Source organism: Dendrobates tinctorius, unplaced genomic scaffold (genome assembly GCF_039654945.1).
Source record: "Dendrobates tinctorius isolate UK_male_01 unplaced genomic scaffold, ASM3965494v1 ptg000019l, whole genome shotgun sequence".
In the NCBI taxonomy this organism is placed as follows: domain Eukaryota; kingdom Metazoa; phylum Chordata; class Amphibia; order Anura; family Dendrobatidae; genus Dendrobates; species Dendrobates tinctorius.
The window spans coordinates 35,885,545-35,909,980 of record NW_027361687.1 but is presented as its reverse complement, the minus strand read 5'-3'; the positions used below and the strand labels follow the sequence as shown (position 1 = coordinate 35,909,980).

The 24,436-nt window shown below is 42.6% G+C and overlaps 1 protein-coding gene across 2 annotated transcripts in view; it reads left to right on the top strand.

Annotated features, from left to right (window-relative positions):
• The window catches only part of LOC141082898 (NACHT, LRR and PYD domains-containing protein 3-like), a 218,982-nt gene that overhangs the window by 41,445 nt on the left and 153,101 nt on the right, over window positions 1-24,436 (top strand). The window contains exons 1-2 of one of the 2 annotated variants that reach the window (XM_073566932.1): window positions 730-855; window positions 8,352-8,399. The gene's annotated coding sequence lies outside the window, so the exon portion shown is untranslated. Of the gene's footprint in view, window positions 1-729; window positions 856-8,351; window positions 8,400-24,436 lie in introns of those variants that run through there. The other variant, XM_073566931.1, reaches the window with a different exon arrangement.

Here is a 24,436-nt window from a genome sequence, read left to right as displayed (position 1 = left end):
AATCAGACTTTTTCTTGTGAGCGCCGTTATTAAGTGAATAACGGCGATCACATGACTGCCCAAAACTTCTGCTTTTCTGGAAGTGCTCACACTTATGAATAATTAATGGAGGATATTTGATTAGCATCATCCGGCTGCTACTAACACTCTTATTTCCAATAGTAGCAGTAAGGGAGTCCCTAATTTTCACACAGCACTACTGCATTTTGGTCGGCTTTTGGATAAATAATGACCCAGTGTCAATTGTCATGTGTTGTTATTCAGCTGAGTTTCTACTTGCCTAATATTAAGACTGTTGGCAGCGGATTAATCTCTGTACTGTCCAGCTGTTCAGCAGCAAATATATGTTTATTCAGGAACAAAGATAACACAGCTTACAACTGGTATTTCTTATAGCTTAGGATTTTAGCATCTTGTCTGTCAGCTTGTAAAGTGAAAGTAAAAGTGTGCTCCACATGCACAAACAGTGAACAGGAACTTTTTTTTGTAACAGTGGCAATATAACACTATTGCTAGTGGTGACAGACGCATGGACTATTAAACAGTAGTAAATAGTAGTTGTTGCAATATATATAATAATAAGTATTACTCCAACAAAGACTTCTAAAGACTAGATGTTTTTATTAATGTCTTGATACATAAAACTATAGAAGTCATAGAAATTTCTGGTAAACCACATTAATTCTCATTATTGTATACTTGTATATTTCTGTGTGATTTGCAGTAAAACAATGTTCGCCAATGTGTGAGGCTGAGGAGCGGCTCCCTGACAGGCATTAGGAAATCTTGGCATAAAACATATCAATAATCCATGGCTGCTGGCGGTTGTTTCTCTTAACTTCAATGAATAAACAGGTGAACAATAGTTTTTATGGTTTATGAGTTCTTTACTGTTCTCAGGTGATTGTGTCACCATTGAAAATGATCAGCAGCACGATCAGGTGTATCCACACATTTTGATGCAAATTTTGTTCTGTATCTGCTGTGGATTTTACCCAACATATTGCTAACAGCAAACTGTTAGCAAATTTTATACATATGCTACAAAAAAAACTGAACAGAAATTGTCTTGTGGTGTAGATTTTAAATCCAAATCTATCTGCAGATTTTTGTTGTGGATTTCACATTTGGCAATGTATTGGGTAAAATCCAAACCAAATTAGCAACTGAATCTGCAACAGATTTTTTCTGTCATGTGTGGTCAAATCCCTAGGCTGTATTCAGACGTGCAAATATAAAATCTAACATTTTTCATTCAGAAAAATAAACAAGCTTGGCTTTCCCAAAAAGTGGTGGTTTGTTGGAAGAGGGCTCCAAAATAAGAGGCCTTGATTTTTCACTCGCTTTTTTCTGTCACAAGGTAAGCCAACGAATAATTGTGTAATCTTCAGAATACGCCTTTTAAAAGCGGCAGTTAAGGGTACTTATTCCTCAGCACGAGAACATGATCAGGACCAGTTTTTACAGTCCACATTTCTACCTCCGTGCCTGTAAATCCCCTAAACCAAATTGATCACGTCCCCCCTCCTTCTGTGTCACTTCCCTCATCAAACTACATTTTTTTTTATTTTATTTTTTTATTTTTTGTAGTTAGGATTAGGGTTCGGATTACGGTTAGGGTTAGGCATTTTTTTCAAAAGTAAAACAAAAAATACTAGTGTTAGATTAGGTTTAGGGCTAGTAGTGTTAGATTAGGGTTAGTTTTTTGCACCTGCAGTGAAAGGGAATCTACCTCTGACGTAGAGCAATTTTCAGAGAGTAACGATGACTCTTCCTCCACGGGATCCTATAGCCCGGCGGCAGGACCAAGTAACACAGTCCCCACCACCGCTGTGGTATCATGACAGAATATTTTCCCCTCAAATTCCACTTTTTTTTTTTTTTAGCAGCCCCTGGAATAAAATTAGATGTCACCAATTTTACTCCCTTTGATTTTTTTTTCCAATTTTTGTTAGCCCAGAAGTCCTACGATTGATCGCCCACCAAATCAATTTATATGCCCGACAATATACATATTGTATTTCCCAAAAACTCTCGGCTTTTCAATGCCGTTCCTGGATTCCCACAAATGTCCCAACAATTTTTGGGCCTTACCCTGAACATGGGATTGTTAAAGAAAGTCCTACAAAATCAGTCCGCAGCACCCCTGTATTTGCAACTGTCATGTCCCGAGCCCGTTGTGAAGCCCTAATGAGATCCCTCCATTTTAGCGATAATTCCCAAGCCCCCCCAAGAACTGACCCCAACTATGATCAGCTAAACAAAGATCCCTAAATTCCCTTTTACAATATTCATTTCTAAATTCGTATACTCCAGAGCAAAATGTGTCAGTCAGCGAGTCTTTGATAAGTTACAAGGGCTGTCTGTCATTCCGCCAATTCATACCCTCCAAGCGAACCAAATATGGTGTCAACTTCTACAAAATGTGTGAGAGCACAACAGGGTACACTTGCACCTTCCTAATGTATGAAGGTAGGGACCGCCAAATCAGCCCCTAAACTGCCCCCAGACAATTGGCATCCCAGGCAAAATCGTCTGGGAGATAATGATACCTTTTCTGTATCAAGGGTACCACTGGATACGGACAACTATAATACAAGCATCCCCCTATACAAATCCCTACACGGTGCAAATGCAAGTGCCTGTGGGACAGTCAGGAAAAAAAACAAGTGGGGTTTCCGTCACAGTTGGTGTCCAGACGTTTGGAGAAAGGGACATCATTCTCACTTGAAATCAATCAACTTCTTGCAGTGAAGTGGGTGACAGGAAGGACGTCTACATGCTGACCAAGCTGCATAATCACACCACTGTGATGGTCAGAGACAGAGACAACACCAGGGACAAACAGAAACCAATTTGCGTCACAGACTACAATAAATTTATGGGTGGCATTAACCTGTCAGACCAGACACTTCAACCATACCTGGTGAAGTGTAAGACCAAGGCCTGGTATAAAAAGGTGGCAATCTACCTCATCCAAATTGCTACATACAATAGTTTTGTCCAGTACAAAAAATCCCAAGGAGTGCCCACTTTCCTCCAGTTCCAAGAGAAAATTTTTGGTGTGTCTCATTTTTGACTCGATGGCACATGAGGAAGCCTTCGAGTCTGAGGATGTCCAGAGACTTGCAGAGCGCCATTTTCTTTGCCCCGTCCCTACCACTCCCACCCAAAAGTTTACCCAAAAAAAGTTGCCGTGTTTGCAGGAAGCATGGTAGGAGTGATTGCAGGTACAATTGCCCTATGTACCCATCCCAACCAGACCTTTGTATCTCCACCTGTTTTGAGATTTAGCAATCATCTTACAATTATTAGAGGTTTGTTTTGTTCAAATAATTTATATTTTCTGCTCAGTGGGCTTCAGTAGAGTAATTTGTATGGAACAATTAATGGAAAGAATATTTTCATCAGTAAATCACATTTTACACCATTTCACAATTAAATCCATGACTTAATCGCTCACATACCAAACTACTATTCATACAAATCCACATGCCCACGTGTGTACACTCCAAAGTCTGGACCCCACAAATGTTCTTGAAAAACGTCAGGCCATCTGACAATTAATTCTAGGACTTGATTACTCACAAAAACATTTTTGACCATTCATCTTAGTTTGACTGTTTTTATGACTATGTGTTTCTACACAAAAATGTTTTTTTCCATTTATATTACTCATATATTTATGTTGGTGATATGGGCATGATCATTTTATCGGAGGATCTCTAATAATGAAGAAGTTCCATACTTATACACGATGGGCTTTACTGCATGGTTCTTGCCAAACCTCCTGTACCAAACAATACTTCACGGATTCTTACAATTTGTTGTTTTGTGCATATAGCGGTTCCTACCTTGGTGAGTGAGAGCTTGCTATGGTGAACTATGTCTATTGGCACATTCGTCTCTCATATAGGGATTGATTGCACTAAACGGATGTTGTATGACCAATCTCTGAAAGTTTCTGCCATTCTAGCCCTGCTGGTGTTCTTTCATTTTTGTAACAAACTCAATTTTGCCACATAGTTGGCTGCATTTTCCTCCACATTTTGCCCTTCATTCTAGTACAGTTTATTCTTCCTGCTACAATATACACAATTGCAAGACAACTGTTTTGTTAGCAAGACCAAGTTTTATCATTAGAAAATGTGTTTTAAGGTACTGTCACACTTAGCGATGCACCAGCGATATGACGCGGTCAGGATCGCTGGTGCATCGCTAAGTGGTCGCTAGTGAGCTGTCACACAAGCAGATCTCACCAGCGACATAGCAGGGGTTGGGGGTCGCTACTTACCTGTCAGACGAGGCGATCCTGACGTCCTCCCGCCTGCGTCCACGCGTCGCTCGTCGGCGCCACAGGAAGCCCAGCAGGAAGCTGACGACGAGAAACGGTCCAGGACGTTCTCGCGCGATCAGCGATAACCAGCGGGGGAGTCGGTCGGAGGTAAGTATCACACTTAGCGATATCGCTAGCAATATCGCTATAACGTCACAAAAACCAGTGACGTTACAGCGATATTGCTAGTGATATCGCTTAGTGTGACAGGCCCTTTAGGAGCATGCCTCCCTCTGTGAGTAATAATTCCTGGAAGGATTTTCTTGTTTGCTCAGTGTCTCTTTAAGCTTTGAATGGGTCTTGGAATTCCTTAAATTTTACCCTAAAGACCAAATGATGTGCTATCTATTATTATAGGCACAGCTGTGTGTCCATTACTCACGTTGGTGCCATATTGGATATATTTTGAACACTAAGAATTAGTGCAATCGAATTTGAGGTGTGTTCCTCAGAACGTACAAAAAAGAATCATGAAAGGCAGTGAAAAAAATGCAAATTGTAAATTTTGAAACTTGTGTTGCATCAACTTCATACAAAATGGTGGCATCAAACTACTCACTACCTCCCTAGATAAATACATTACAGGGTATAATTTACAGAAAAGTTTGTGTTCCAATAGTCACATTGTGCTCCTTCCGATTCGAGCTCTGCCGTTTGTACAAACATGTAGAACTTTTTGACTACATGTGGGGCATCGCTGCGCTCAGAAGAAAGTGGGTAATAAATTGTGAGGTCCACTTTTTGTTGCTTTTCTGGCAAAAGTGAGAAATTTGGGGCTAAAGCAAGATTTTTTATAAAAATAATTAACTTTTTCAATATTATGACCTAATGTTATCAAATTCTGTGTCGTCCCTTTGGGTTCAAAATGCTCAGTATACCCCTGGATAAAATCCTTGAGGGATGTAGTTTCCAAACTAGAGTCAGTTTTTGGGGGTTTCTGCTGTTTAGGCACCTTGGGGACTCGACATGGGGCCCGCCATCTATTTCAGACAAATTTGTGTTCCAAAATTCAAATATTACACCTTCCGCTCTGAGTTCTTCCGTTTGTCCAAACAGAACTTTTCTACTACATGTGGAGTATCGTCGCAGTCGTAAGAAAGTGGGTAACAAATTGTTGGGTCCACTTTTTGGTGTTATGCCTGGAAAAAGTGAGAAATTTGGAGCAAAAGCAAGATTTTTGTGAAAAAATTTAACTTTTTCAATATGACTACGTAATGTTATCAAATTCTGTGTTGTACCTGTGGGTTCAAAATGCTCACTATACCCCTGTATAAAATTCTTAAGGGGTGTAGTTTCCAAAATGGGGTAATTTGTCGGGGGTTTCCACTGTTTAGACATGGCGTACGCTCTCGATTCCAGCCAATTTTGCGTTCAAAAAGTGCTGCATCCCATCCAAGCCCTGCCATGCATCTAATCAGTGGTTTTCGCCCACAAATGGAATATCAGCATGCTCAGAAGAAATTGTGCAGCAAATTTTGCAGTCCATTTTCTCTTGTTATCATCTATTGTTATATAATTTTCCATAGACCATGTGGTCCGTGGAAAATCGCTGAAACGTGTCCGATTTTGATCTGGGGGTTGGATAAAAATTGCAAATGCAAGTCTGTGGGTCCATGAAAAAATCAGACCACACTCTGCAGCCTGATACAGTGCCAGCTAAATGCATGACATTCACAGAAATATCATTTACTTGTTGCTGAAAATGTGCATTTTGCTGAGCTGTCGTACAGATATGAGTGTATGGGTGGCTATGTACATGTGCATTTTCTTGCTTGTCTATTTCTGGCTCCTGAAAGCTCCTACACTATTTATTGCAGTGGCGAGCTTGCAAGTCCTACATGACCCCATAACAATTTCTGGTCAGCAGCTGGTTCACACAGTACAGACAGTATAGATATCAATGGTTTCTCACATCCAGTTAGCCTCTGCTGGGACTATGACTTGGGCACACGTACACTACCCCCATGAAATTAAGTTAAATGGCCTCAGAGATGTAAGCTTTCCTTGCCTCCAAATCTGATAGTGCCACTTTTTTCTATTTTCTTCCTCACCCAACAAGGATTAACCAGCACAAAGTCGCCCCAGCGACCCCAATGAGTGATCACATGTGGACCCAACCACGTTAAAATTATAAATCTCTGATTCCTGATTTTATTGGCATCTCAGGAATCCGATTTGAAACTTCAGGCCTTAAAGAAATTGATTATTTCAAAGTCTTTTTCTCTGAGGATTTAGTAAGTTTGATGGTGACTCAGTCCACAGTAAGTTACAGGCCAACCAGTTTATTGACCATAACCCCACATTATTATACTTTAAACAGACCTGCCGTAAATGTAGTGAAGACAATATTAAAGGACCTTGTACTCTGTAGGAATTCATGGTCTCTGGCAGCGGATTAAGTACACACACAAGCACATAGTAAAGAAAAATGAACAACCTTTTATTTGGCATAAAGACCAACAAAGGAAAACTAAATTGGACATATCATAGAGTGGCCTCACCGAGTAAGTTTAAAGTTCAGATTCTCACACCAGAAGGTCTTCCTGAATCTCACTTACAGACACCGACTGAGGCAGCTGATTTGCCTTACTTAGGTTGTTCAAAGCCTGAAAGTGGAGATATGGTAACGTCCAGTCCCACCCAGCATTTCTGGCCATTCATAAAACTGGACCCAAAATCTGGGGCCATTAAAAACCTTCTCAGCACTATCTGCAGTGCAGTCTGCTTTTCCGGGCTTTTCCGGTGACAAATATCTCCTGTCTAGGACCTGTGCAGCTATCACCTTCCAGAGGAATATTGAAAAAGACAGAAATTTTGCAATATTGGAATGAGAAAACTCAACATTACACTCCAATGACCAGAGTTACCACCTCTACTGGGCTAATTTCTACACCAGCATCCTATTCTTCATGTCCCTCTCTGCTAGACATACCGCAAGATGATGTGCATTGCGTGGAAAAAATCCTACTGAAAATGAATGAAAGTAATCTATTATGTATGGGGGATTAGGGTGGGGAGGAGATTTTAGGCGGTGCAGCACTATGGAGATCTTTGTGGGTGAACATGATGATGTAATTTTGTATTATTTTATTTTGCGGATAGGGAACCAGTACAGAGGCAGCAGTGTAGCTAGCGGCTGGACAGAAAATGAGCCTGGATGCTGTGTACATGATAAGATGGAGATTGGTGGTTTAGGTTAAATGAATCATCTTGTCACGAAGTGATTGTTACAGTGTGACTCGACCCAACAGATGGTCGATCAACTAACGGCACAACACAGATACAGCGGGGATGGGATAGGTGAGAGAAAGGCCCTACCTATAGGGATTGAGGAGTGGTCACTACCCTAGCCCCAACCTGAGCCTAGCCCTGCATTCACCTAATGCCCTATGCGGGTCCTTTCCCCCGCTGCTGTCAGGATACCCCATCCCTCACTGTCACCTAAACTGCCCTGGTTAGTGCACTGGCTGGCGTAGGGCGCTAGCCTGGACACTACAGATATTAACACACAGGGGATAGTGACAAACAAGTAAGGGACGGTAAAAAAACAACTTAGCTTATGGACACCGCTGCTAAACTTCACACCGCAGATAACAACAGCAACTGGACTCCAAACACCAGACATGGCTGACACCAGAGAGCTGCTCCTGCTAGGCTGGTCTCAAGAAAGGAACTGTATCACCAACAGTCAGCTGATGCATCAGGTGACCTTTTAAAGGATGGTGGGAGTGGTCACCACCTGCATCAGCTGACCCAGCAGCACTGCAGTAACACCAGATTGCCAGCGGGGGAAAAACTGACATTAACCCCAGATGGTCCAAAAGGAAAAAAGTTTAAAATGAGTGGAACCACAGCTGCCACAAATCCAAAAATGGATCATGACACATCTGACAGGTTTCCTTTAAAGTTTTCAGTATTAAAACTTATGGAGTGAATATGTTCTCATACAGGGAGAGGAAAAAAAATGGCTTTTATCTTATTTTTGCATCTAAAAGTTTCCTTTTGTATCTTGCAGAAAATTTTTAAATCATCCCAGGAATGAGTATAATAACTCCCAGTGACGGTAAGTATTCATCATCTTTATTTTTTACCTTCATACAACAATGTTATAACTTCTGTTAAGTAATACATCTCAGTTTTGGGTCGTACAAACGAAACCTTACTTGGTTCTTCAGTTCACTACAAATGGTTGCTTATTGATTATGTACAGTAAAAACTGACCAGTAGAAATGACGACAGCACACAGAGAACAAGTTGTGTGGTTATGTCTCGGCCTGACCTGAAGTAACGAGAAAAGATGGGAGAATGCCACATAGATATGTCCAATTATCACCCCAAATTGGGCATTGGCCACCAATCAAAAATTACATTAACTTGACACGTAGACACCACCATTATCTTTTTATATTCACGGATATAGGTAATCGGAATTCAATATAATTGGAACTAAACGCTAGAAAGCATTTGCTCTGGGGTCTGCATGTGTGGATAGAGCTCAGTAGCTGAGCCCGTCTCGCACAGCGTGGATGCTTGCTATGTTACACAGTCGGCAACTGTATCTAACAGCCATGGATGTAGCCGATTGCTGCTGTTAACCATTTAAATGCCACGGTCCATTTCATAAGTTGAGGATCCAAGAAAAGCACTTCTGAGCATCTGCGCTGCTTTATTGATAAGAATTCTTCAGAAATCCATATAAATCTTTCAAGTTCTTTATTATATGTACTACAGAAACTACGCGTTTCGAGGTGACAAACCGCACCTCTTCTTCAGGTTACAGTACAGAGTTGTGATCGGTCTATAAAATGACAGCTTTATATTCTGTGTGGGCGTTACCCCCCATTGTGAGAAAAGGGAGTCAACCTGCACATGCTGCACATAAAGATATTTGAAAAAGACATGCAAAGTGACATATATATATAGAAAAACATATATTCCGGATAGTGATAGTATTGTGTATCCTATTCAGACAATCAATACAATAACATGGACTTTTATAATTAAATAAAAAGAAATATATGAAATATATAGAACACAAAAAAAAGGGAACAAGAGAGGATAAGAACCAGTTTCATTGTGGTGAGTTTGAGACAAATGTCTGGCGGTTTCACCACAGAGCTATCATGAGTGATGAGCTACCAGTGGTGAGGAGTAGTGGAGAGTAATTACTCATTTGATATAACTAGTGAAGATAGAAAGTGCAAAAAGTTTCCTTTCACCAATAGTAGTGATAAATGGGAGTGTATAAAAGGAGCTATATTTGGAGAAATTATGTATTTTAAACCGATGTATTTTTTTTTTTTTTCTTTATGTTGCTGTTCACATGGCAGATCTATGAAAGAACTAGAAGCATATTGCCACAATTCCCAGTGTGCAAATATGCGAGTGAAAAATATAAAACCAAAGTGTTTAATTAAAAATGTGTTTTAAAATTATTTAAAAAATTATTTAAAAATAATTTTGTGGGGAAGTTTTTAAATCCCAAAAACCAACTGAATGAAAGGACTGATACAAATTAAAAACAAATGTATTTAAAAATGAGAATTAGCGGTGAACCCAACTGTAATATAATTATGTCCACCAGAGGGAGTAGTGCTGAGTGAACTAGAATGACCCAAGGGATCCCTGAGGTATATCCCGGCCAAGAGCGTAGTAGGGGAAAAAAAAAAAAAAAACCATTAAGAAATGTATCTCACGTAACTTATATTATTTTCTCATAATCATTTGATGTCATAATCATTGGATGATGTCATAATCATTTTGTTGATGTCATAATCATTTGATGTCATAATCACTGGATGATGTCATAATCATTTTGTTGATGTCATAATCATTGGATGATGTCATAATCATTTTGTTGATGTCATAATCATTTTGTTGATGTCATAATGATTTGATGATGTCATAATCATTGGATGATGTCATAATCATTGGATGATGTCATAATCATTTTGTTGATGTCATAATCATTTGATGATGTCATAATCATTTGATGTCATACTCATTGGATGATGTCATAATCATTTGATGATGTCATAATCATTTTGTTGATGTCATAATCATTGGATGATGTCATAATCATTTTGTTGATGTCATAATCATTTGATGATGTCATAATCATTAGATGATGTCATAATCATTTTGTTGATGTCATAATCATTTGATGATGTCATAATCATTTGATGTCATAATCATTGGATGATGTCATATTCATTTGATGATGTCATAATCATTAGATGATGTCATAATCATTTTGTTGATGTCATAATCATTTGATGATGTCAATCATTTTGTTGATGTCATAATCATTTTATGATGTCATAATCATTTTGTTGATGTCATAATCATTTTGATGATGTCATAATCATTTGATGATGTCATAATCATTTTGTTGATGTCATAATGATTTGATGATGTCATAATCCTTTGATGTCATAATCATTGGATGATGTCATAATCATTTTGTTGATGTCATAATCATTTGATGATGTCATAATCATTTGATGTCATAATCATTGGATGATGTCATAATCATTTTGTTGATGTCATAATCATTTGATAATGTCATAATCATTAGATAATGTCATAATCATTTTGTTGATGTCATAATCATTGGATGATGTCATAATCATTTGATGATGTCATAATCATTTTGTTGATGTCATAATCATTGGATGATGTCATAATCATTGGATGATGTCATAATCATTTTGTTGATGTCATAATCATTTGATGATGTCAAAATCATTTGATGATGTCATAATCATTTTGTTGATGTCATAATCATTTTGTTGATGTCATAATGATTTGATGATGTCATAATCATTGGATGATGTCATAATCATTGGATGATGTCATAATCATTTTGTTTATGTCATAATCATTTGATGATGTCATAATCATTTGATGTTATAATCATTGGATGATGTCATAATCATTTGATGATGTCATAATCATTTTGTTGATGTCATAATCATTTGATGTCAATCATTTTGTTGATGTCATAATGATTTGATGATGTCATAATCATTTGATGTCATAATCATTGGATGATGTCATAATCATTTTGTTGATGTCATAATCATTTGATGATGTCATAATCATTTGATGTCATAATCATTGGATGATGTCATAATCATTTTGTTGATGTCATAATCATTTGATGATGTCATAATCATTAGATGATGTCATAATCATTTTGTTGATGTCATAATCATTTGATGATGTCATAATCATTTGATGTCATAATCATTGGATGATGTCATAATCATTTTGTTGATGTCATAATCATTTGATGATGTCATAATCATTAGATGATGTCATAATCATTTTGTTGATGTCATAATCGTTTGATGATGTCATAATCATTTTGTTGATGTCATAATCATTTTGTTGATGTCATAATGATTTGATGATGTCATAATCATTTGATGTCATAATCATTGGATGATGTCATAATCATTTTGTTGATGTCATAATCATTTGATGATGTCATAATCATTAGATGATGTCATAATCATTTTGTCGATGTCATAATCATTTGATGATGTCATAATCATTGGATGATGTCATAATCATTTTGTTGATGTCATAATCATTTGATGATGTCATAATCATTGGATGATGTCATAATCATTTTGTTGATGTCATAATCATTTGATGATGTCATAATCATTAGATGATGTCATATTCATTTTGTTGATGTCAAAATCATTTGATGATGTCAATCATTTGATGTCATAATCATTGGATGATGTCATAATCATTTTGTTGATGTCATAATCATTTGATGATGTCATCATCATTAGATGATGTCATAATCATTTTGTTGATGTCATAATCATTTGATGATGTCATAATCATTTGATTTCATAATCATTGGATGATGTCATAATCATTTTGTTGATGTCATAATCATTTGATGATGTCATAATCATTAGATGATGTCATAATCATTTTGTTGATGTCATAATCATTTGATGATGTCATAATCATTTTGTTGATGTCATAATCATTTTGTTGATGTCATAATGATTTGATGATGTCATAATCATTTGATGTCATAATCATTGTATGATGTCATAATCATTTTGTTGATGTCATAATCATTTGATGATGTCATAATCATTAGATGATGTCATAATCATTTTGTTGCTGTCATAATCATTTGATGATGTCATAATCATTTTGTTGATGTCATAATCATTTGATGATGTCATAATCATTTTGTTGATGTCATAATCATTGGATGATGTCATAATCATTGGATGATGTTATAATCATTTTGTTAATGTCATAATCATTTTGTTGATGTCATAATCATTTGATGATGTCATAATCATTTGATGTCATAATCATTGGATGATGTCATAATCATTTTGTTGATGTCATAATCATTTGATGATGTCATAATCATTAGATGATGTCATAATCATTTTGTTGATGTCATAATCATTTGATGATGTCATAATCATTTGATGTCATAATCATTGGATGATGTCATAATCATTTTGTTGATGTCATAATCATTTGATGATGTCATAATCATTTGATGTCATAATCATTGGATGATGTCATAATCATTTTGTTGATGTCATAATCATTGGATGATGTCATAATCATTTTGTTGATGTCATAATCATTTGATGATGTCATAATCATTTTGTTGATGTCATAATCATTTTGTTGATGTCATAATGATTTGATGATGTCATAATCATTGGATGATGTCTTAATCATTGGATGATGTCATAATCATTTTGTTGATGTCATAATCATTTGATGATGTCATAATCATTTGATGTCATACTCATTGGATGATGTCATAATCATTTGATGATGTCATAATCATTTTGTTGATGTCATAATCATTGGATGATGTCATAATCATTTTGTTGATGTCATAATCATTTGATGATGTCATAATCATTAGATGATGTCATAATCATTTTGTTGATGTCATAATCATTTGATGATGTCATAATCATTTGATTTCATAATCATTGGATGATGTCATAATCATTTTGTTGATGTCATAATCATTTGATGATGTCATAATCATTAGATGATGTCATAATCATTTTGTTGATGTCATAATCATTTGATGATGTCATAATCATTTTGTTGATGTCATAATCATTTTGTTGATGTCATAATGATTTGATGATGTCATAATCATTTGATGTCATAATCATTGGATGATGTCATAATCATTTTGTTGATGTCATAATCATTTGATGATGTCATAATCATTAGATGATGTCATAATCATTTTGTTGATGTCATAATCATTTGATGATGTCATAATCATTTTGTTGATGTCATAATCATTTGATGATGTCATAATCATTTTATTGATGTCATAATCATTTGATGATGTCATAATCATTTTGTTGATGTCATAATCATTTGATGATGTCATAATCATTGGATGATGTCATAATCATTTTGTTGATGTCATAATCATTTTGTTGATGTCATAATCATTTGATGATGTCATCATCATTTTGTTGATGTCATAATCATTTGATGATGTCATAATCATTAGATGATGTCATAATCATTTTGTTGATGTCATAATCATTTGATGATGTCATAATCATTTTTTTGATGTCATAATCATTTTGTTGATGTCATAATGATTTGATGATGTCATAATCATTTGATGTCATAATCATTGGATGATGTCATAATCATTTTGTTGATGTCATAATCATTCGATGATATCATAATCATTAGATGATGTCATAATCATTTTGTTGATGTCATAATCATTTGATGATGTCATAATCATTTTGTTGATGTCATAATCATTTTCATGATGTCATAATCATTTGATGATGTGATCCTATCACATTGCATGGGTTCAGAAGTTTGTTCGAAAGGCAGCACCACCTCTCGCGTAGTTTTACGTTCACGTAAACGTCGATCAATTTGAATGGCTAATGACAGAGGCGTTAAAACCAGAGGAGACAGGAAATCCCACCCAAACATCTCTTTCGGTTTCTGCCAGACCTTTCCAAAAGAGAGCTGCTAGGGCATCATCATTCCATTTAGTAAGGATCGCCTACTTTCAGAATTTTTGACAATATAACTCTGCAGCATCCTGACCCTGGTTCAATGCCAATAAGGTTTTCGTAGCTTGAGCAATAGCATTAGATTCATCATACAACGAGCCCAGGGTTTGAAAAAACACATCCACATTAGCCAGAATAGGATCTCCAGCTGTCAGAGTAAAGCCCAGTAGCCCGCGCAGCAGGGAGATGATAATTTTAACCTGCTGCACTGAGCTCCCTGATGAGTTAGGTTTCAAAGCAAGAAATAGTTTACAATTATTCTTAAAATTTAAAAATTTTGATCGATCCCCAGAAAACACATCAGGAGTAGGGATCTTTGGTTCTACAGCAGATGATTGAGCGAGATAGGCAGAAATTCCCCGAACATCAGCAGCGATCTGCTCAACACGATCGGACAATTGCTTAGTCTCCATTAAAGAAAAAATTCTCCTATGGCCCCAGAGAAAAAGAGGAAAAAAATCTATAAAAAAAATTGACAATTTTTTTTTTTTTTACAACTTTCCTTCTTTCGAGTACCATAGAGTCTACAGTTTAGGCTGGTGATTCTGTTATGAACTGGTCACCGGGGAGGATGGCAGGAATAGGCTAGGCCACCAGGAAACCAGAAAGGTTGGTAACTTAATGGGTTGCAGACCCCTAATCCTAACACAACTAACAGTAGCAGTGGGGCATGCCTACAATGCCCTAGGCGCCTCGGCACAGCCAGAGAGCTAACTAAGCCTAAAGCAAGAAAGGTGAAATCTAAACTGCCCTGGAGTAGAACCCCAAAGGAATAGATAGCCCCCAAACATATATTGTCGGTAAGACAAGATGAGGCACAAACACAGGTAGAAAATAGACTGCGCAAATGATGGGGCCCAAACTGTCTAGACAGGATAGGACAGGAAAGGCACTATCTGCAATCATGCAAAAACCTTAAAAATCCAACACGACTGATGTACAAAAACACTGAGGTCTCACGATCTCTCCCCCACTATATCAGCATTCTGGTGTGATCTGGCAACAAAGCAAAAGGGACTAATATAACAGGGGACTGAACAAACTGACACAAGCTGTAACATATGGAGCGGGGTCCAGCACTGCCCCAGCAGGGAGCACGGTGAACCCTCACTACAAAGCAGAAAGCAGAAAACCAGATCAGATGCAAAGGATTAGCAAAAGATCCACTTAACTGAAATATGCAGGATCAGGCAGGAGACAGCAGACCTCAAAATGCAAAGGAAGAAACAATCACCAGCAGCAACTGAGGGAAGCATGCTCACTTAAATACTCCCAGTCAGGTGGCAGACTTCTGTCAATCCGGCCAGCTCCACTACCTACAGCAACCACCAGAGGGAGCCCCGACTTAGAAGAGAATTCACAACAGTCACCTGGCCAGGTGTGATAAATAGTTATGATACAAGGCCAGGGTATTGTAGATATGACGTGTATTTTCTCCATTATCTCTTCAGTTTATTCACCACACACTGAATAGATGATGTAGTTAATTACAAGGTTTATCTAGAATCCCCTGGCCTTGTGTCACAGAGTGAAATGATGATGGTAAAAACACACCATCCTCAATTCACTCTTTATGATACCTGGCAAGGTAATAATAGGTATGCCTTGCACTCAACACCATCCTGTATTCAGTCTGTGCAATATTAGCATACTGAAGAGACTGGTGGTGAAAATATAAGTCATATAATTGTGTTTTTGACTACACATATCTCCAGGACTGACACAAGAAACATGTGTCAGTAATGGAACTATGTGGTGGCAAAAACACAAAGTGTACGGCGCAGTGTGTGTACGACGCAGTGTGTGTAGGCGGCAAAAGACACATTAATCAAACAGTATGTCATAGCTGTTATCGTTCTGACCCAGAGTCAGATATGCTAGATCACCAGTGAGGCCAAAATAGGAGTTTACGCCCTTAATTTACAAGCGCTTGGAGACAAAAGAGACTGCACACAACACAGGTCGTGGACAAATCACTTAATCTGACGTAATGAAACACAAGGCAATATTTTATACCATTTACAACAATATGTAATTCTATGGCGCTCATATGGCCCACACTGTTTATCCCAGGGTCATACCATGCCTACCATGTACCCAGAACATGTTGCTGACTATTGAGAACATATATGATAACAAGTATAGTCTCCTTGAAGCAGAGACTAATAGTCTGCTGTGTCATCAGAATTAATTCTAGCAATGAAAGGCAAAAGGCAATTGAAGAATTAAAGGCGTATAATGGCAAACCATTAACCCTTCTATATCAAGTATTAGGGGAAACCAGAATTTTACATTTATTTAAAAAAAAACAAAGAAAAAAACCCACTTTTTTTTTTATTGGGAACGACGTTTGGGGGAAGATGGTGGCAAGTAGAGTTGAGCGACTTTTGTTTTTTTAGGGTCGAGTTCCGTTTCGTGAAACCCGACTTTTCCAAAAGTCGGGTCGAGCAAGATCGTCCGATTATAGGGAAAAGTCGGGGTCGTCCCGAAACACGAAACCCAATGTAAGTCAATGGGGAATAAAAGTCGGCAGTGAGAGGAGGACAGGAAACACACCTACAGTGCCCATTTGAATGCCAAAAGCATCAATTCTTCTTACTTAAGCTTGTCAACCTTAATTAACTTCATAATACAAGTTACGCACTGAAAATGGGGGTTATTTGGCTAAAGTTGTGGGGGGGAGGGCTGGCTGCAGGTTTTCATGTGCCCTGGGCGAAAGAGCGCCCCTTTAACACATACCACAACTCATCATGCTCCGATAATGTAAAATACTTCACTTTTTACATCTCATGACGAGGCCCATCTATTTCTCCATACAGAATCATTGGTCCCATATAATGTTTGAAACAGTATATGATGAGCTCCACATAATGCTACAGTATATGTTGGTCCCCATGGATGAAGCTCCACTGTCTTATGGGCCCAAATAATGCTCCAAACATAATGGGCCCCATTTCTAATGCTCTAGTGTATAATGGGCCCTGTAAATGCTGCTCCAGTGTCTGATGTCCACCTTTGGAATGTTCCAGTGTATGGTGGGCCCCATCTATCATTCTCCAGAGTATAGTGCTCCCCAAAAATTGCTGTCCCAACATTGAAAACAATCAAATAAGTCTCCTCGCTAGGGAATCCCTGTACTAGTCTGGACTCCTCGTCGTCCCCATCTTCCATCTCACTGCACAGTATTTCAACTTTGCAAGTGCTGTGATCCTGAGCAAGCAGGGGGCGCCCACTCGTTGGTGACGGCACTGGCACAGGGCCCCTGATAGTACGGTGGTGTGTCTGATGGCGGGTGGGCCGAACCTGCACTTTCATCTGCAGCTTCCTCTTTGTCACCGTGTAAGATGGAACTGTATATGGGAAGGGTAACCTGAGTTTCATCAGGGTCAGATTCAGGTCGTGTAGCGTGCGAGGGGAATGTAGTGGTCTGGGTCAATGTACCAGCAGATTCATCGAACAGTGGCTGGGCATCAGTGCACTTGTGTCGCCCCCAGGAGTACGGTCGCCACAGTGGCATTACCTTCCTCCTAGGGAGTGTGATGTCATGCTTGGGAGCAACGAAGGATCTTTCTAGCAGGTTAACTGATTGGGCGGCGTTATTCCCACGAGTCATGACCCTCCAAACAGCGTTCATGAAGGCAAAGTGTTTGTTTTACATGGGCAGTATGGTTGCAAAGCTGAACCTTAAAGGAATGTCCAGAAGGGCACCACCAGGAGTGGAGCCTACGGTTAAATTCGACTCCACCTGGGAAACCTCAACCATGCCACCTACAGAACAGATGCACACATTGCAAGCTTAATTCCGTTAACGAACGAGACTCCACTGTAATGTTTTAGGAGAAACTACGTCAGAGAGTGGACCCTCTGGATCGCGGATCCGGAGCCCCTGGGCCGAGCACGCCAGGTGAAGACCGACCCCTATACAGGGATCGTTTGGGGCAGGACCACAGAGGACGGAGGCGCGACAGCCGGAACCAAGAGGGACGGCTCCACGGACAAAAGGGGCTGGGGAGGCAAAGGGCTGAGATACGAGCAGGGACCGGTAGCACAGGGGAAGACACAATACGGGGAATGGCAAGAGGACGGACCAGGGCTGACCGGAGACAGAGGGAAGGGCAGAGGATAGGAAGGAAGCAGCGCCTGGACAGACTGGGGAGGGCGAGGGAGACGAGACCGAGGACGGCAGGGAGGACAAGGCAGAGGAAGGCAGAGCTACAGGAGAACTGTAGAGGCCAGAGGGTGCAGAATACTACACAATCATCAGGCGTCCTCCTAACAGCGAGGACGCCTGAAATACACCAACCCCCGGAAGTGCGTCCCCCAGTCCAGCCCCTCAGCGCCGCCCACCGCTGGTGAGAGAGAGCGGGAGGGGGCGTGCGCGAGACAGGGGGCGGGTGCCAGGAGCCGCCGTGAGGGCGAATGGGCGACGGGCGCGCGCCCGGACGGGGGCGCGCAGGTAAGGGAACGCTGCGGCGCGCGCTGCTGCAGGAGGGGCATCGGCGGGCATAGCCGCCGATGTCACAGTACCCCTCTCCTTACGTCCTCCCCTACTGAGATTGGCCAAAAACTTTTTCAGAATCCGGGGAGCGTTGATATTTTCCCGAGGCTCCCAGGACCTTTCCTCGGGACCAAAACCCACCCAATCGATAAGAAAAAGGGTCTTACCCCTGACTCTTTTCATAGCCAAGATGTCCTTGACCTCGAAGACGTTGTCCGAGATAACAGGTGAAGGAGGGACGATGGAAACTGGTTGGAACCGATTCAGGACTACGGGTTTCAAGAGCGAGACATGGAAAGCGTTGGGAACCCGGAGCGAAGCAGGCAACCTCAGTTTGTAAGCCACTTCATTAATGCGTCCAATCACTTCAAACGGCCCAATGTACCGAGGACTCAGCTTATAAGAGGGAACTCTCAGACGGATATGTCGAGTTGAAAGCCAGACTTTGTCACCTGGATGGTACGGAGGCATGTCCTTCCGTCTTTTGTCTGCATGTTTCTTGATTCGGTTGTTGGCACCCTTGAGCGCGTCCCTGGTCTCTCTCCAAATCTGCGAGAATTCCTTAGCGAGAGAATCGGCTGCGGGTACTCCTGTAGACGTGGAGAAAGGTAACGGAATACCTGGGTTTTGACCGGTTACCACAAAAAATGGTGACTTGGTGGTAGATTCGCTGGGATGGTTATTGTGCGAGAATTCAGCCCAAGGTAAGAGCGCGACCCAATTGTCCTGATGGGCGTTGGAGTAGTGACGTAGGAAGGTGGTTAACACCTGATTAATTCGCTCCACTTGCCCGTTGGTCTGAGGATGGTATGCGGAGGAGAAGTCGAGAGATGTACCCATAAGCCGGCAGAGAGCCCTCCAGAAGCGGGAGGTGAACTGGACCCCCCGATCCGACACAATCCGCTGAGGAAGACCATGCAGCCTGAAGACCTGGTGGATGAAGATCTCGGCCAACTTCGGGGCGGACGGCAGTCCCGGTAAGGGAATGAAGTGGGCCATCTTGGAAAAACGATCTGCTACGACTAAGATGGTGGTACATCCAGCTGAGCGGGGTAAATTAGTCACAAAATCCATGGCGATCTGCTGCCAGGGGACCTCAGGAACTGGCAATGGGTGAAGAAGACCGGCGGGCAAAGTCCTAGCCACCTTGTTCTGGGCACAGATTGTGCACGAGGCAACATAGTCCATCACATCCTGGCGAAGCGTGGGCCACCAGTAATACCGGGACAGCAGCAAGAGAGTCTTTTTAGTCCCAACGTGACCAGCAATTTTGGAGGAATGCCCCCAGCCCAACACCTCTGTACGTCTGCTTTGAGGGACGAAAGTCTTACCAGGCGGAGGAATAGCAAAATTCACAGGGGCCACGGTGATCATCTTAGTAGGCTCGATAATATAGGATGGGACTTCATCCCTCTCCGATGACTGTAACGACCTGGAAAGGGCATCGGCCTTGATGTTCCTATTACCAGGTCGAAAGTAAAGTTGAAAGTCAAAGCGGGAGAAATACAGGGCCCACCTGGCTTGCCGGGCATTGAGTCTTTGGGCAGACTGCAGGTAAGCCAGGTTCTTGTGGTCCGTGAGGATGGTGAAGGGATGTACAGCCCCCTCGAGTAAATACCGCCATTCAGCCAAGGCCATCTTAATGGCCAGTAATTCTCGGTCACCAATGGGGTAGTTGCACTCCGCAGGTGAAAAGGCTTTAGAAAAGAAGCCGCAAGGGACCAGCCGTCCTGATGAAGCCTGCTGGGACAGGACCGCCCCCGCTCCAGTGGAGGAGGCATCCACTTCCAGGACGAAGGGCCTGCTGGTCACAGGCCGATGCAAAATGGGTGCTGACGCAAAAGAACGTTTCAGAGCCTGGAAGGCGTTTTCAGCTTCGGGGGACCAGCTGTTGGGCTTCGTTCCCTTACGGGTCAAGGCCGTGATGGGTTTGGTAACCGTAGAAAAATGAGGCACGAACTGACGGTAATAATTTGCGAACCCAAGAAACCGCTGGATGGCCTTAATCCCCACTGGACGGGGCCACTTGAGTACCGCACTGAGTTTTTCGGGATCCATCTTTAGACCGGAATCGGTGACGACATATCCCAAGAAGGGCAGTGACGTCTGCTCAAAAAGGCATTTCTCAATCTTGGCGTAGAGTTGGTTCTCTCGAAGGCGGTGCAAGACCAAGCGTACGCTTTTGCGATGGGAGGACAGATCGGGCGAGAAAACGAGAATGTCGTCTAGATAGATGACCACACAGGAATAGAGTAGATCCCGGAACACCTCGTTGATAAATTCTTGAAACACAGCGGGGGCATTGCAAAGGCCGAATGGCATGACTAGGTATTCATAATGCCCGTCACGGGTATTGAAGGCCGTTTTCCACTCATCCCCAGCACGGATCCGGACCAAATTGTAGGCTCCCCGCAGATCTAACTTCGTGAAGATCCGAGCTCCTCTCAGCCGGTCAAAGAGCTCCGGAATCAACGGAAGGGGGTAACGATTTTTAACGGTGATATTGTTTAGGCCCCGGTAATCAATGCAAGGCCGCAGTGATCCGTCTTTCTTCCGGACGAAGAAGAAACCTGCGCCCGCAGGAGAGGAGGACTTCCGGATAAACCCCTTGGACAGATTTTCATGAATATATTCCGTCATGGCAGAGGTCTCGGCAGGAGAAAGAGGGTATGTTCTACCTCTGGGAGGAACCGCTCCGGGAATCAGGTCGATGGGGCAGTCATAGGACCGGTGCGGGGGCAGGGAGTCCGCCTCCCTCTTGCAGAAAACATCAGCGTAGGCGTGGTATGGAACAGGAAGGCCCGGGAGATCCATTGGCCTAGGCTGAGAATGGGAATGAACCAGGGTACGTAAACAGCTTGCATGGCAGGTGTGCCCCCAGCGCAAGATCTCCCCGGAGCGCCAGTCAACAACTGGCTCATGCCGCCTAAGCCAAGGTAGTCCCAAGAGAATGGCGTGGGATAATTGAGGCAGGACATAAAAGGCAATCTTCTCGGAATGAAGTGCGCCAATTTGTAGTTTTACTTCAGTGGTAACCGTGGTGATGAGCCCAGGTAGAGGTTTACCATCGACGGAGGTGATTGCTCGGGGGTTACTTAAGACGACCACGGGAATCTGGAATTTGTCAACCTCCTCCTGGCGGATGAAGTTGCCTGCTGCGCCCGAGTCAACATACGCCTCCACGGAGCCACGCCCCCGACCTGTAATAAGCAGAGCTGAAAGAGTAAGTGGGAGAGAGGGGGTCTGATCACCTAGGGGGCCCTCTCCTACCTGGCCTAGGCGGATGCGTTTCCCGGTCTCTCAGGACAAGTGCGTACGAAGTGATTGGCCCCTCCACAATATAGACAGAGTCCCTTAGTCATCCTCTCCTTACGCCATTGTTCGGACAGCTTGATGCGATCCACCTGCATAGGCTCGGGAGCAGTGTTACTAGGGAGAGCAACGGCGCGCGGAATGGGAGCTTGGTATAATCTAAAGGGCCTCTTCTCCCTGGCTGACTCTCTAGCGCGTTCCTGAAAACGCAGGTCAATACGAGTAGCCAGAGAGATGAGATCTTCCAGGGTGGTTGGAAGGTCACGCCCGGCCAACTCGTCCTTGATTTTACTAGAAAGGCCTCTCCAAAAGGCACCAACCAGGGCTTCATTATTCCACCCCAGCTCCGAGGACAAGGTCCGGAAACGGATGGCGTATTGCCCTACTGTAAGGGACCCCTGGCAGAGGTTAAAAAGGGCCTCTGTAGAGGAAGCAAGGCGTCCGGGTTCATCAAAAACCTTACGGAATGTTTCCAAAAAATTCTGGATGTTAGTCACCACCGGGTCATCCCTCTCCCACAACGGATTCACCCAAGCCAACGCCTCCCCCTCTAGATGGGAGATTATAAAGGCCACCTTAGCACGGTCCGTGGGGTATTGTTGGGGCAGAAGATCAAAGTGCAGTCTGCACTGGTTTAAAAATCCCCTACACAACTTTGGGTCCCCACAGTACCTAGGCGGCTTACCAAGACGGGGAGGAGGGAAAGAGACAGCATCCCGGGCTTGGGTAGAAGCGGCCGCAGAGGACTGCAAAGAAAGCAGCCGATCATCCACGGACGCCATATACCCCAAAATGTGAGATTGCGCATCGCGCTGCTGTGCGAGCTCCTGCTGGAGGCTGACTAAGAGAGGCGCATGCGCTGGGTCAGCGGTTTGCAGGGCGGAGAGCCGGGTGTCCATGGACTTCATGAATGACATGATACGGGTCTGATTCTCTCTTAAGAAAAGCAGTTCCTTTCGAGTGGCAGCCGCGGCACCGGCGGGGTCCATGGCCTGATGATACTGTAATGTTTTAGGAGAAACTACATCAGAGAGTGGACCCTCTGGATCGCGGATCCGGAGCCCCTGGGCCGAGCACGCCAGGTGAAGACCGACCCCTATACAGGGATCATTTGGGGCAGGACCACAGAGGACGGAGGCGCGACAGCCGGAACCAAGAGGGACGGCTCCACGGACAAAAGGGCTGGGGAGGCAGAGGGCTGAGATACGAGCAGGGACCGGTAGCACAGGGAAAGACACAATACGGGGAATGGCAAGAGGACGGACCAGGGCTGACCGGAGACAGAGGGAAGGGAAGAGGATAGGAAGGAAGCAGCGCCTGGACAGACTGGGGAGGGCGAGGGAGACGAGACTGAGGACGGCAGGGAGGACAAGGCAGAGGAAGGCAGAGCTACAGGAGAACTGTAGAGGCCAGAGGGTGCAGAATACTACACAATCATCAGGCGTCCTCCTAACAGCGAGGACGCCTGAAATACACCAACCCCCGGAAGTGCGTCCCACAGTCCAGCCCCTCAGCGCCGCCCACCACTGGTGAGAGAGAGCGGAAGGGGGCGTGCGCGAGACATGGGGCGGGTGCCAGGAGCCACTGTGAGGGCGAATGGGCGACGGGCGCGCGCCCGGATGGGGGCGCGCAGGTAAGGGAACGCTGCGGCGCGCGCTGCTGCAGGAGGGGCATCGGCGGGCATAGCCGCCGATGTCACATCCGTCATGCCCCGCGGTCCGAGTCCGGCTTACTAGAGGGACACGTGAGGCTCTGGCACATGAGATTGGCCAATAACTGGTGTGTCACGCCCTTACATGTCCGTGGCTGCATGTGCGCTACACTGAAAAGGCCAGCGTTTGTCGCTTACAGGTGCAGATAACCCGCTGAACAACGTTAGTGATGGGGATCACTGATTACAATTATTACCCGCGAACAATGATTTCCCAGTAAGTGCAGGTCAACCGCAGTTCCGGAATTAGGCCTAACCGTCATTCCTGAAAAAATGAAAAACTTACGTGTGCAAACCACAGGTGCTGTAGCTTGCTTAACAGCTCGCCAGCCGTTCTCATGCCCAGTATGGATTACACGTGATTGCACAAAGGTGAGAAAGGGTACAGTATCCCCAGATAACATGTATGGATAGCGTACACATTCAAAATATATGTCTATACATCAGGAGGCAGGCTCAGACGGTGTTAGGCCCAGTATGGATTGCACGTGATTGCACAAAGG